This window comes from Convolutriloba macropyga, chromosome 5 (genome assembly GCF_964194025.1).
Source record: "Convolutriloba macropyga chromosome 5, txConMacr16.3, whole genome shotgun sequence".
NCBI lineage: Eukaryota > Metazoa > Xenacoelomorpha > Acoela > Convolutidae > Convolutriloba > Convolutriloba macropyga.
In genome coordinates this window covers 61,014,141-61,027,325 of record NC_134472.1, presented here as the reverse complement: position 1 = coordinate 61,027,325, position 13,185 = coordinate 61,014,141, and the positions used below count along the sequence as shown (strand labels likewise).

At 32.9% G+C, this 13,185-nt stretch overlaps 2 protein-coding genes across 2 annotated transcripts in view; one reads left to right on the top strand and one right to left on the bottom strand.

Annotated features, from left to right (window-relative positions):
- The window catches only part of LOC142339521 (uncharacterized), a 462,116-nt gene that overhangs the window by 178,418 nt on the left and 270,513 nt on the right, over nt 1-13,185 (bottom strand). The window lies entirely within an intron of this gene.
- Nucleotides 1-13,185, top strand: part of LOC142340451 (uncharacterized) — a 56,821-nt gene that overhangs the window by 34,324 nt on the left and 9,312 nt on the right. Inside the window, exon 7 of the mRNA XM_075391025.1 lies at nt 9,264-9,969. The gene's annotated coding sequence lies outside the window, so the exon portion shown is untranslated. The remainder of the gene's footprint in view (nt 1-9,263; nt 9,970-13,185) is intronic.

Genomic DNA, 13,185 nt, shown 5'->3' with positions numbered 1-13,185 from the left:
TATCATTGTTGTAGTCAATGATTTAGTAATTGATTTAGTCATTGTTAGTCATTGATTTGGTCATTGATTTAGTCATTGATTTCGTCATTGATTAAGTCATTAACTATAATTATAATTATGATACAATATCAACCATCTTATTACCATTACTATTAACACTAATAACCTTTCTAGTTAATACTAATGCATGAAATATAACATCTGCAACTGCAGCACTAAATTTAAAATTAAGTTGTATTTGTTGTGGACCTATATGATCACTTTGATATCTAGTATCGAAAACATATATTCTATAACTACTTTTGAATGTTCTATGGTTTATATATGGTTTTTTATTATGTGGTAGCCCATTATAATCTTTATTAAAGCTAACTATCTCTTTAAAGGCCTCATTATAATTATTGGTACCATAATTAATATTCATTCTATCCTCTGGATAAAACTCACTATCAATCTTACAATAACAGTCAGTAACATTCATTATATCAAATGTACTTTCATCTTGAGTTTCTTCATTAACATTATTATTTTCAAAACCAACTATTATATATTGTGGTCTTTCCGTACCACTTTCCGTACCTAGATCAAACAAGAAGTTAGTAGCATTGGGTACATTCTTATAAAATGTCTTTCTTTCATAATAGCTAAAGTCTACTTTATTCTTTTTACTTAAACCCTTTTGCACAATAATTCTATTGTCCTTACCACGATCAATACTGGGCACACACCATGATATGTCTTTGATATCTATATTAGCATCATAAGCAAATGCATCAGAACCAGAAATAACTCTAAATAGAGCTCTATCATTATTATTTGTTTTTAATATTAGTTTAAATCCTAAACCATATATAATCTTTTCTAAATCATTTACAAAACCAAATAGATCACTCGTCTTAATTATCATATACATATGACCTCGTTCTGCGGCAATATGGTCAACTTTAAGTTGACAATCTCTATTGCCTTAAGTTCTAACAAAACCACTCTCATATTCATCAACAGTACTAATTATTAAATTATACATCAATAGATTAGGATGGCAATGATCTATATATCCAATAGTCCCAGCACCACTAGTTTCAAGCTTAACTGAACTAAATAATGCAATCATACTATAATTAACTAATCTGATATTAGCATTATTAGCAAATACACCACCAGCATCATCTAATACAACAAACTCTATCTCTAGATACGATTCACGCAAATTTAAATGATTCTCTTCTCTATTGAGAATGATATTAATATCAGTATTCACCGTATTCATTGTTGCTAGATTATTAGGTTTATATTTTATAATCTTATTTTTGTGTATATCATTATTATAACCATAAGTTGTATCCAACTTAAAACCATTTTTATAATCCAAAAATTTAACTTTAACTATAACTATCAGGGAACCTGCTTGGGGAAACAAAGGCGGAGCCCCTTCGCATATGTTTCACCATAAATATGATCTAATATTTGAATATAAAAAATGACAGACAACTTAATTCTATATGAGCTTCAAAAGATACATGAAACTCTAACTAAAACTAAAGAAGAGCATACACTTAACTTTAGAATGATAAAGCCAACAGAAAAGTTTAACTTTAATGAACCTATACTTAATACAACAAAATTAGGTTTAATTAGATTATCAGTTTTTAAATGGGTGTTCAATAAGAATAGAAGGAATAATCACTTTTATAGTGATAACAAAGCAATTACACCAGGTGCATATGAATTAACTGAAATAGCAGAATTAATAAAAGAAGAAACTAATGGTAATGTTATAATAGAACCCGATGAGAATACAATGAAATGTTAAATGGAAATAAAACAAGGTGCAAATAACTTTGATGTAGAAAACTCAATAGCCTCATTACTAGGATTTAGAAAAGCAGTTTATAAACAAGGTAAATATTCATCTCAAAAAATCGTTGATATTATGGGTTTTAGTACTTTTAACATCCATTGTAATGTGATATCTGGTGTTAAAGATATTGGTAATAACACAGACATACTATATACTTTTACTCTAACAGAACCACCAGGGTATCTAATAAATATTACACCAACTAATATCTTGTATCAAAATGTAACTAAAAATAGAAATGAATATATAGTTTCATATTAAAGATGAGCATGGAAGACCTATAGACTTTAAAGGTGATGTATGAAGTTTTACTTTACACCTGGTGTAGATATAAACTTAAACTTAAACTCAGACTAAACTACAAAGCTCTCCGATCCCAATTAATTCTTAGTTTACCGTTAATATTTTTATTTTTAGTTATATCAATGACAATATAATTATAAGGCTCTTTCCATACCGTATTACATATATTAGCAAAATCATTATAACTAAGTTCAACATTATTAAAGAAATCTTGATATATAGATATGAGGACTTTACCTCTTTGTTCAAATAAAATAAAAAGATTACAATTCTCTCTAACACTCTGTCTATCTATTGTGAATAGATTTTGATTAAGATATATCATATTGCAATTATTATGTCTACCTCTACAAAAGTATTCATTAATAACTGGTTCTTTGGCTCTAACATCATCGAATATCATTAGTTTCTTTAAGTCTTTGGGTAGTTGATCGGGAGAGCGTAAATATTTTATATCTTTAACAAACTCAACATCTGCTTTATCGTCAACAGAGTTGCGACTTCGTCGATTATAACTCTCTGCACCTTCATATTGATCACCAGTAGGACCAATAATGTATAGCTTATCAAAGTATACTCTAGCCAGGATTAGTTTTTTTAATAAGAATGTCTTGCCGCATTCACTAGGACAAGATATTATACATCTAAAGTTCTCTGGGAGTGTAGCTTCTGTAATTATTTCATCATCATTTAGCCATGATTGTAGATCTTCTTTTATATTAACAGAGATATTGTTACTAAGACATTCTTTGTTGTTAGGTTTACCCCTTTGATGTTTTTCATCAAATAGATATATAAAATTATCATTAACATTATCATTATCATTAACGTTATCATTATCATTAACATTATCATTATCATTAACATTATCATTATCATTAACATTATCATTATCATTAACATTATCATTAACATTATCATTAACATTATCATTAACATTATCATTAGCATTATCATTATCATTAACATTATCATTATCATTATTAATAATGCTACTTCGTAGATCATTATCTTTATCATTAACATTATCATTATCAATAACATTATCATTAACATTATTATTATCATTAACATTATCATTAACATTGTCATTAACATTATCATTAGCATTATCATTATCATTAACATTATCATTATCATTATCATTATTAAAAATGCTACTTCGTAGATCATTATCTTTATCATTAACATTATCATTATTAATAACATTATCATTAACATTATTATTATCATTAACATTATCATTAACATTATGATTATTAGCAAAGCTACTTCGTAGATCATTACTACAACCTAAACAAAAACACTCATTATATATTACTGGATATTTACATTGATTAACTAGAATGTTCAAAGCTTTGTTAATTCTAAATCCTCTATCAATAAGATAATTCATATACAAACAATAAGCCCCACAATAAGATTCATCATATTGTTGTATTCTTTCATTAGAGCCTAGATCAACATATTCTTCCAAAAACAATGGTGGGGTCTCAACACCAAAACTATCAAAGTAATACACAGGACCACCTTCTTTTCTTATAACTAAAACGCAATGTGTACCATCAGTTGGATGTAGATTGACAATAATGTTGAAGTTAGGTTCACTTATGTTATCTGGAGTTTGATCTCTCATAACTGTTTCAATTGATGTTAGACTTATATCTTTTCCTATATCTTTTATTCTGATATCACTCATAGCATTTTCATCAATATTAATTCTATTATTGAATTCCTCAAAAGTTAGGATAAGCATTTCTAATAGGTATAAAAATGGAGACGGGTAGCGCAGTTATAATTTTTATTTTCTTAATTGGAATTTGTTGTATAATATATGATTCATTACCAAGTAAATATACAAAACTAGAAGAAAGCTTTGGTGGATTTATCAATAGGAGTCTAGTTAGATTTGAATATGAAAAGTCACCATTACATACTATTGTTTATGGTGGAACTGGTACAGGCAAACATATTTTATTAGACAATACTTAAAGTTATACTTAGATTCGCGAAGCGGTTACACCGATCAAAACCAAAACCAAAACCAAAACCAACAGCAAGCTGAAAATATAATCATAGTATGTGAAGATGATAGAGATTGGATAGATCCTGAGAATGGTGAGTTTTATATTGGATTTAATACATGCGATATAAATATGTTCACATCAAAAAATAAGTCTAGATTCAAAGATAATGGTATGTAATGGTACTTGATGATATGGGTGATAAGTTAAATAAGGATATAGCTTATTATTTCACAGAAGGCAGACAATATAATATTCAAATGATTGTAATGTGTCTTAAACCAGCTCAAATAATTAATACAGCAATAATGAGTTGTGATACTATTTATTTAACAACTTATAATGGAGCTGATCTATTTAAAAATTTTAATGAAATATATAAATGTGAACATAACTTCAATAAAATAATTAGTGAGTTAAATGGTAACTATTATAATTGTACAGACGGAATGTCAGATGAGCTTCGTTATGGTATAATTAAATATTATAGGAAAGAGAATACTTTTATTATTACTGATAAGAATAGAACTATGATATATGATTCGAGAGTTGGTTTCCTTGATTTAAAAGCTCTTAGTTTAAAAGAAAAATTAGAAACTGAAGATAAAAATAAACTTATAGCATATATGAAACCACTCATGATAAATGCTACAGATAGACATACTATTAATCATGATAATTATCAGTTCTATTTTAATAAACGTCTTACATTAAAAGGTATTAAAATACAGAATGATGTTTTAACACAAAAAATGGTTAAAGCTGATGTTTTTAGGTTAGCATCAACTATTTTAGGAATTATAGGTACATGTTTTATGATATATAATTATATGAGTCCTGATACAACAGTAAAAACTGCTGGACATGTGGCAACGAGTTCAAGTAATATATTAAATAGAGCAAGTACATTGGTTAACTTTGAATGCGGAGAAGAAGAGCAAAGAAAACAGTTTATCGAAAAGCAACAAGGAGAATATATAAATAAAGAGACTGGAGTTTTAAATAAAGTGGGACGAAGTTATTTATACAGTCTATATGGAAATAATGAAGAATTTAGAGAAGAAATTATAAATTTTGTTAGAGATAAAAAAAATAATTAGACCTTAAAGAGATTTTAGATAGGAAGATATAAAACTAATACACTCAATATGACAGGGAAGGAATATTTAGCTAGGTGTATCCTATCTAAGGATACTACTAAAGATTTAATTGAGATATTGGCTAAAAATGATGGGTGTAATTGAAATTTGGCCAATTATAAATGGTTATAAAATATTTAGTGTGTAAACATAAATGTGGACTCCCTTTTAATTTAGTTTTTCATTATTCAATATATCATGAAGGTAAAATTAGTAAATGTGCATGTGGTGATAAAACATTAAGTGGTATTTGTATGAAAACTGATTGTTTTTTTAAAGATGAATCTGGATATAACTCTAGCTCTAGTATTAACTCTAACTCTAGCATTAACTCTAATTCTAGCATTAACTCTAACTCTAACTCTAGCATTAGCTCTAACTCTAACTCTAACTATACCTCTAACTCTAACTTTAACACCAAAGTCTTAACTGGAAATTGTAATAAATGTAATTCTGTAAAACCACTAACTGATTTTGATGAGAGTAAGTATACTTGTAGAAACTGTACTCAGCTAAAGTTAATTGTCTATATTGTCCTTCTGCTGTGAGATACGATGAGATAAGGGCTCATGTAAAGAAACAACATCCAGATGTAGAATTAACTAGAGGATTTAGTAGAAATTTAACTGAGAGATCAGTGAAGCTGGTTCCCAAATCAGCGGATCCCAGATCAACAAAGTTGCCACTACGTGGATCAGTGGAATTGGTTCCTAGATCTGTTATTGGCCAAACTGGGGAAAGTTGTTCGTGTAAATATTATAATTTTGTATCATTTCTTATTAATAATGGAATAAATATAGAAAAAGTAAAAGGGAATATAAATTTTTTGAAGAGTATAGATAATTTAAAATAAAAAAATATAGAAAAGTAAAAAAATAAAAAATTTATTTAAAAAAATTAGATAATTTTAAAAAATTAAAAAAAGGAAAATCACTCTTTAAGCGCGATAAATAGTGATTTTTTACTGGGGCATCACTCCGATAGGGTCCATTTCGCTCTTAAGAAGTGATTTCACTCTTATTTTGAAATTTTGCAAATTTTTTGTTTTTTGGAAAAAAAAATAATTTTTTAAAATGAAAAAATATGTAAAATTAGCTTTCTTTCAAATTTAGCAACCACTAATAGTACATGAAGTCAGACTATAACTCAAATGTGAATTAGTTAGACTATAAGTCAAATCTGTTGCAAATTATGCACAAAAAATTAACTGAAAGAAATTTGTGAGAAATGCTTAAAATACCTTTAGTTTTTCTCCACGAATCTGGTGAATATTCAAAGGGGGATATTCGAGTTTACCATTCAAGCATTTATGTCAATGACCATAACAATGGAGTCGTAGAACTTATATATGAAGATTTATTTGGAAGAGAAGATAACATTCATTACTAAATCTTGTTGCAATCTGAAATTTAAATCTCATTATCTCAAAAAGTATCCGTCCGATTTAGTTCCTTCCTCTTGTATGTCTTATAATATAGGCCTGTGGTAGTCACTGCCAAGTTCGCTCAATTTTGAACCAACAGTTTTCGAGCTATTTACATTTGAAAAATTCCCCCACATATTAAGATTGGTTATAGAATTAAAAAGTTAGCCCCACTCCACCTCCTTGGCGTACAGACCTCATTCTTATACAGAGTGTGTATCCAACTAACAGTTATCCATTCACAAAGTTTGAATTTGATACCTTTTTCTCGAGATATTGCTAAAAATCCGTATATTTTATGTCCAAGTTTTGCTATTTAGTTCGTATACCTTAATTATGCTTGTTTAATAATTGTTATTCTTCAAAAGAGCCATATTTTGTATAGCCAGGCGAAAGCCATGGTGAATGGCCAAAAAGTGCCGTGGAGAATAAAGGTCCCACATGGAGAATTATTCTAGAACATTCTTTGTGAAGTAACCTGTTACGCGTTACTGACTAGCAATTCAGAATGAAGATTAGTTACTGGAGTTACAAGCTAGTGGTTGTTTTAATGCTTTATTTTTGTTACGAGCTAATGGTTGTTACAAGCTACTGGTTGTTACCATGCTACTGGTTGTTACAAGCTACTGGCTGTTACAAGCATAGTTTACTTGATACTAGGTGAGACAGAAAATGATAGATTTTGACTGAATATGTATCGGCGAAATTGCAAACGAGCTTATTATTATTTTCTAGAATTAAGCCATTTCTTAATTTAAAGTTAGACTTAGAGTGAATATGTAGTAGTGGGTAAAACAAGGAAACTAACAAGCCGTAAAATTTGGCCCTATTCGACATGCGCGATTAGCGTTAGGAGAAAGGGTCAAATTTTACTGGTGCTTGGTTTCCTTGTTTTATCCACTACTGGTATTCTAGTCATGTTTAACAATTCCTGCCAAAAAGTATGAAAAAAGAAAATCTATTATTTTCCCAATTGCTGATTAAGAGCCTTTAGTTTCGATCAGCCTTTAGAAGAGCACAAGTTTCAATGAAAAATGTTAAGATCGCACAGTGCTGTTTTTCTTCATGTAACGATGTTGTTATTTTGTCTCAAGTATTTGTAGCATCCATTCACAGCGGTTGCAGTTTTTGTACTGATTTATTGCCACACTACTGTGTTTAAAATTGCATGCGAAAGATCATTCAATTTTACGAATTTGAAGCCCCACACCTCTTTGGCAAGTTTACGGTTGTTGGGCATGGGGACGCCATACGGTATATGCCCAACAAAATGGAGAAACATAAATAAAGCATTTAAACGTTATATTAGTCTTAGTTCATGAAACGTTTTAGTGCATTTTAAGTGTTAGCAATTTTTATATAGTTGTTCTTAATGAAGAATTATTTCATGCAGATCGTCAATTCAGACAATTTTTTTCTTTAAAGCAATACAAAAATGATTTATCCGACAACTCATTATAAAAAAATGAGTAACCTCAATGCGTGACATAATTTCAAAGTTTTTCAAAGTTGTCTTTTAAAATAACCCTTCTTGAAAGTAATTGACCGAAAGAAAACCTAAAAGACTCACGTTGTGCGAATTGCTCTCAAACGACTGGCGAGCGCGCCGGGTGAAACTCGAAGAACCGCCCATCACAACATGAACTTATGTTTCCAATGAAGTACTTCGGTGAATCGCATACTTAGGGTCTTTTGAGTCGAAAGACTCTAAGAGAATTCAAAGCTTGTAAATAAATTGTTTCTGGACCAGATAATTGTGTTTACTTGACGACTTGTGGTCCTTGTAGTGACTAGTGATCCTGGTCGATATCACTACTCCTTAGTTTTCATTCTTTTTACATTCCGGGGTTCACTAAGGATAACCATGATTTGTCAAAAACGATTATTCAGACCTTTCATGTATTTTTTCTTTTTCTGCATAACGCCGCGTATTTCTTTTCCTGCATAGCGCTCATAAATAATACACGGGTTTTTATTTCTAATTGTGTTTATATGCATTTTTTCTGAGTGTTCGGCATTTTTATCTCGCTGAATGTTTCTTTTGAGATGTTATTCCCAGGTGATGTCATTTATCTGCCTTGGGATGTCTTTTTGGTGTATTATTGATTCCAGATCTACAATTGTCTTTCTGATTCCCGACCTACAATAAACAAATATAAATTGTCGTATCAATTTCTCTGCATTGGCGAACAGATTGGTGAATTTCTCTAAGTTCTATTTGATATTGTTTTATAAACCACTTTATCATGCTCAATTAATAATGCTTTAAGTCACTTTTGCAGGACTTTTCACCTAATTTCCAAGATGAAAATATCTCAATTTCGCAAAAACGGCGGAGCCACTTTTGTGAAAAATAGATACTAAGCTTGTTCCTGATTTTGCTCATGTTATGTATCTATTTTCCCAGCGTTTTTTACTAAGGTGGAAATTTTTGGGTATACCTTTGCGTCGTAATGTTAGAATTACAGGCCAGTTTTCTTTATTAATATTTTATCATAAAATTCTTGTTAAAGAAGAGAGCTCAAATGACAGGGACCACAAAACTGAAGCAGGCTTAAGAGGATCGCTGTGAAAAACCAACATACACTAACAAAAATAACACAAACAACGCTCTGACGACTATTGCATACGGACAGACTCCAAAGACCAGAGTTGAAGTTTATTTCATGTAGAAGAATACTAACTTGAAGGTGAAACACCACTCAACAGTGAACCCCATGTCGCGTGCAACTATAACAACACATTCCAGAAGAGCGGAAAGGAATTTGGGATTGCATTGGCGTTTGGGACCAATCATGGAGGGACGGACCGAACATCATGAGGTAATAAACAATAAGTACTTGAAAAAAACTGTTCCATTTACGATTATGGACGCTTAGAGGTGCAAATGGTCTTTAGTTGTACAAGCCTCGACAAATCTATGGGCCCACGATATCGGCATGATCGAGTGACCATGAACGCCACTTGAAACAATAAACTACACTGCAAACAAGTTCAAAACGTTGTTGGGAACAAGTGGGGGCAAAGCCCGTCAATTTTCGAGTAAATGCAGTCAAGAAGGCAGAGCCTAACGTTGAAAAAATTCATAAAATAGTCGTAACTTTCGAAAGAGCTACCAACTCCTAAGAGCAATTGCTAATTTACAGGCAATCCAAACCCTTAGCAGAGAATGTATACACCTTACGCTACGTCGGCCGACCGGCACAGTAACCCGAACAAGTAAGTCATGAATCTAAAGATTAGAAATACTACGCTAGAAAACTACCAAAAAACGCAGAAAGTTTTTTTGACTAAAAAATTCGCTTTTGTCTTGTGAAACTGATAAATATTGATTTGAAGAATCAATATCACAGAGATTGTACAATTGGTATCGTATAATGGCAAAGCACTATTTCCATAGAATAGGCAAAAATATTGTGAACAACTAAAAAAATTGAAAATCTGAAAAAATAAATATTGGGGCGCTCCGGAACTCATGTTGCGGATGTAACTTCAAGATAGCTAAATGAGGAAATTAAAAATGATTTACCGCAAAAAAATTGACTTTATGTCCCACGATGCTAGCGTATAGTGACCAAAAACATGGAAACCAAAATCTTGAAAATTGACTTTCAATTCTAGAAATGTTTTCGTTGCACATTAATGGTTACCCTATCGGTTAACGGGAACGCAGAGACATTTTTTGTAATCAAATAATTCAATTAGAATTGATGACTGACAACAGTGGCAATAGGCAAATTTTGGTCGAAATATATACCAAGTTTTTACCACCCTTTTACATTTGATACAACCATCTTTGATTTATAACTTCTATGACTTTCAGTGCCATGTGATGTTTACTAGCATTTTATCATAGGAATCAACCCAAGGTCAAAATCAAGAGTTATCAATTCACATGGAAAAACGGAATAGTTATGGAAAATATCAGTTTTAACTTCAGTTCCAGTGTAAACAATTTTTCAGACGGAAAACTTTGAAATTGTGTTTGTTCAGCCTCTTGTACTTTACGAATTCTTGGTTTATGGTGCAAATAGAAATATCTGAAATGGTCTCAGCAAAAAATTTGAAGATATTAATTCTCTTTAAAAAAGATTTGAGAGCTTGAAAGATTTAAAAGATCTCTGTTCAAGAATTGAACATTTTTGAGCTGTTTTAAATTTTCGTGAAATGCGTTCTACAGAAACAAAACCCGGAAAACTATGAACATCATTACAGTAAAGTTGTTAGAAAATAATTTTACTAACCTGGCGTGAACTAACGAGCTCAGAACAAAAAAGGAATACAAACACTCATGCATACACATATACAGAGATGCATACACGTTTTTTATATATACACATCTAATCACAAATATATAACAAACAAACTCATGTAATTACTCCTCCATATATGTAAGCGTACAATATACGACGTACATGATGCAGAGTATTACTTCGTTTCAGCGCGAATTATCATACCTTTGCATATATAAGCATCATAAAGGTCTAAATATATATAAATACATAGTATGAGGTGCGGAACCCAAACCAGCTCTGGTTAGACCAACTAGAGTTGCAACCGGGAGGATATCAGACCATTCAGACTGATATTGGATCTGGTAAGGCCAAATTGAGTCGCGCATGGGAGTATCAGGCTCACTTTTAGCGCCGAGCAATTCAGAGCACACAGATTCACGCACTCGAGTGCCAGATCGTTTTGGGTCGCGCACTAGGGGTACTTATACGAGAAGTTTTAAACGTTGAAGTAACAGTAATCACTGGATTATGGGGATAAACAGCGACCCTTCCACAGTGGCTTGCAGGACTACCTACGGTATGAAAAGTTTGATTAGAGCCCCGCCCAGGGTCTGAATACGTCATCGTAGCCTGCCCGGGTTGAATTTTTCCGCCCAAAATGATGTAAGAGTGGGGCTGCAATGGGAGGATTTTTTAGGAAAATGCAGCTCAAAACTCTTACGTTTTTTTGGGCTGCATTGGGCTTCCAAGGGGGGTAAAATGGTGTAAGAGTGAGGGGGTAAAAGACAAAATAACCCCCCACTCTTACATCTTTTTTGGTAGAAGGGGTAAAACGATGTAAGAGTTGGGGGGTAATTGCTCAATTACCCCCCAACTCTTGCATCGTTTTACCCCACTTGACAGACCAAAAAAGATGAAAGCGTGGGGGGTTATTTTGTCTTTTACCCCCTCACTCTTACACCATTTACTCCCTTGGAAGCCCAATGCAGCCAAAAAAACGTAAGAGTTTTGAGCTGCATTTTCCTAAAAAATCCTCCCATTGCAGCCCCACTCTTACGTTATTTTACCCCCTCAATCTTACATTGTTTTAGCGCCCATTCCTGAAGACTGCCAGTCTTGAACCCAAAACCTCTGTACCCTCAGCTGCGTCGCCTAAACCTCCAGACCATCAATGCTTGTCCAACTCTTGACAGTCTATATATATGAATAATACTTATTGGAATTGCTCCCTCTCGACAAATTACCCCCCCCCCCCACTCTTACATCAATTTACCCCCTCAGAACAAATTACCCCCTCACTCTTACACTATTTTACCCCCCTTGGCAGACCACATTCTACATCATTTTACCCCCTCTGGACAAATTATCCCCTCACTCTTACACCCTATTACCCCCCTTGGCAGCCCAATTCTTACATCATTTTACCACCTCTGGACACGTTACCCCCTCACTCTTACGCCATTTTACCCCCCCCCCCCCTTGGCAGCCCAACTCTTACATCATTTTACCCCCTCTGGACAAATTGCCCCCTCACTCTTACACCATTTTACCCCCCTTGGAAGACCACATTCTACATCATTTTACCCCCTCTGGACAAACTACCCCTCACTCTTACACCCTATTACCCCCCTTGGCAGCCCAACTCTTACATCATTTTACCCCTTCTGGACAAATTACCCCCTCACTCTTACACCATTTTACCCCCCCCCCCCTGGCAGCCCAATTATTACATCATTTTCCCCCCTCTGGACAAATTACCCCCTCACTCTTACACCATTTTACCCCTCTTGGCAGCCCAACTCTTACCTCATTTTACCCCCTCTGGACAAATAACACCCTTACTCTTACACCATTTTATCCCCTTTGGCAGCCCAACTCTTACATCATTTTACCCCCTCTGGACGAATTACCCCCTCACTCTTACATCATATTACCCCCCTTGGCAGCCCAACTCTTACATCATTTTACGCCTTCTGGACAAATAACACCCTCACTCTTACAACATTTTATCCCCCTTGGCAGCCCAACTCTTACATCATTTTAACCCCTCTGGACAAATTATCCCCTCACTCTTACGCCATATTACCCGCCTTGGCGGCATAACTCTTACATCATTTTACCCTTTCTGGACAAATTACCCCCTCACTCTTATACCATTTTACCACCTTTGGCAGCCCAACTCTTACATCATTTTACCCCT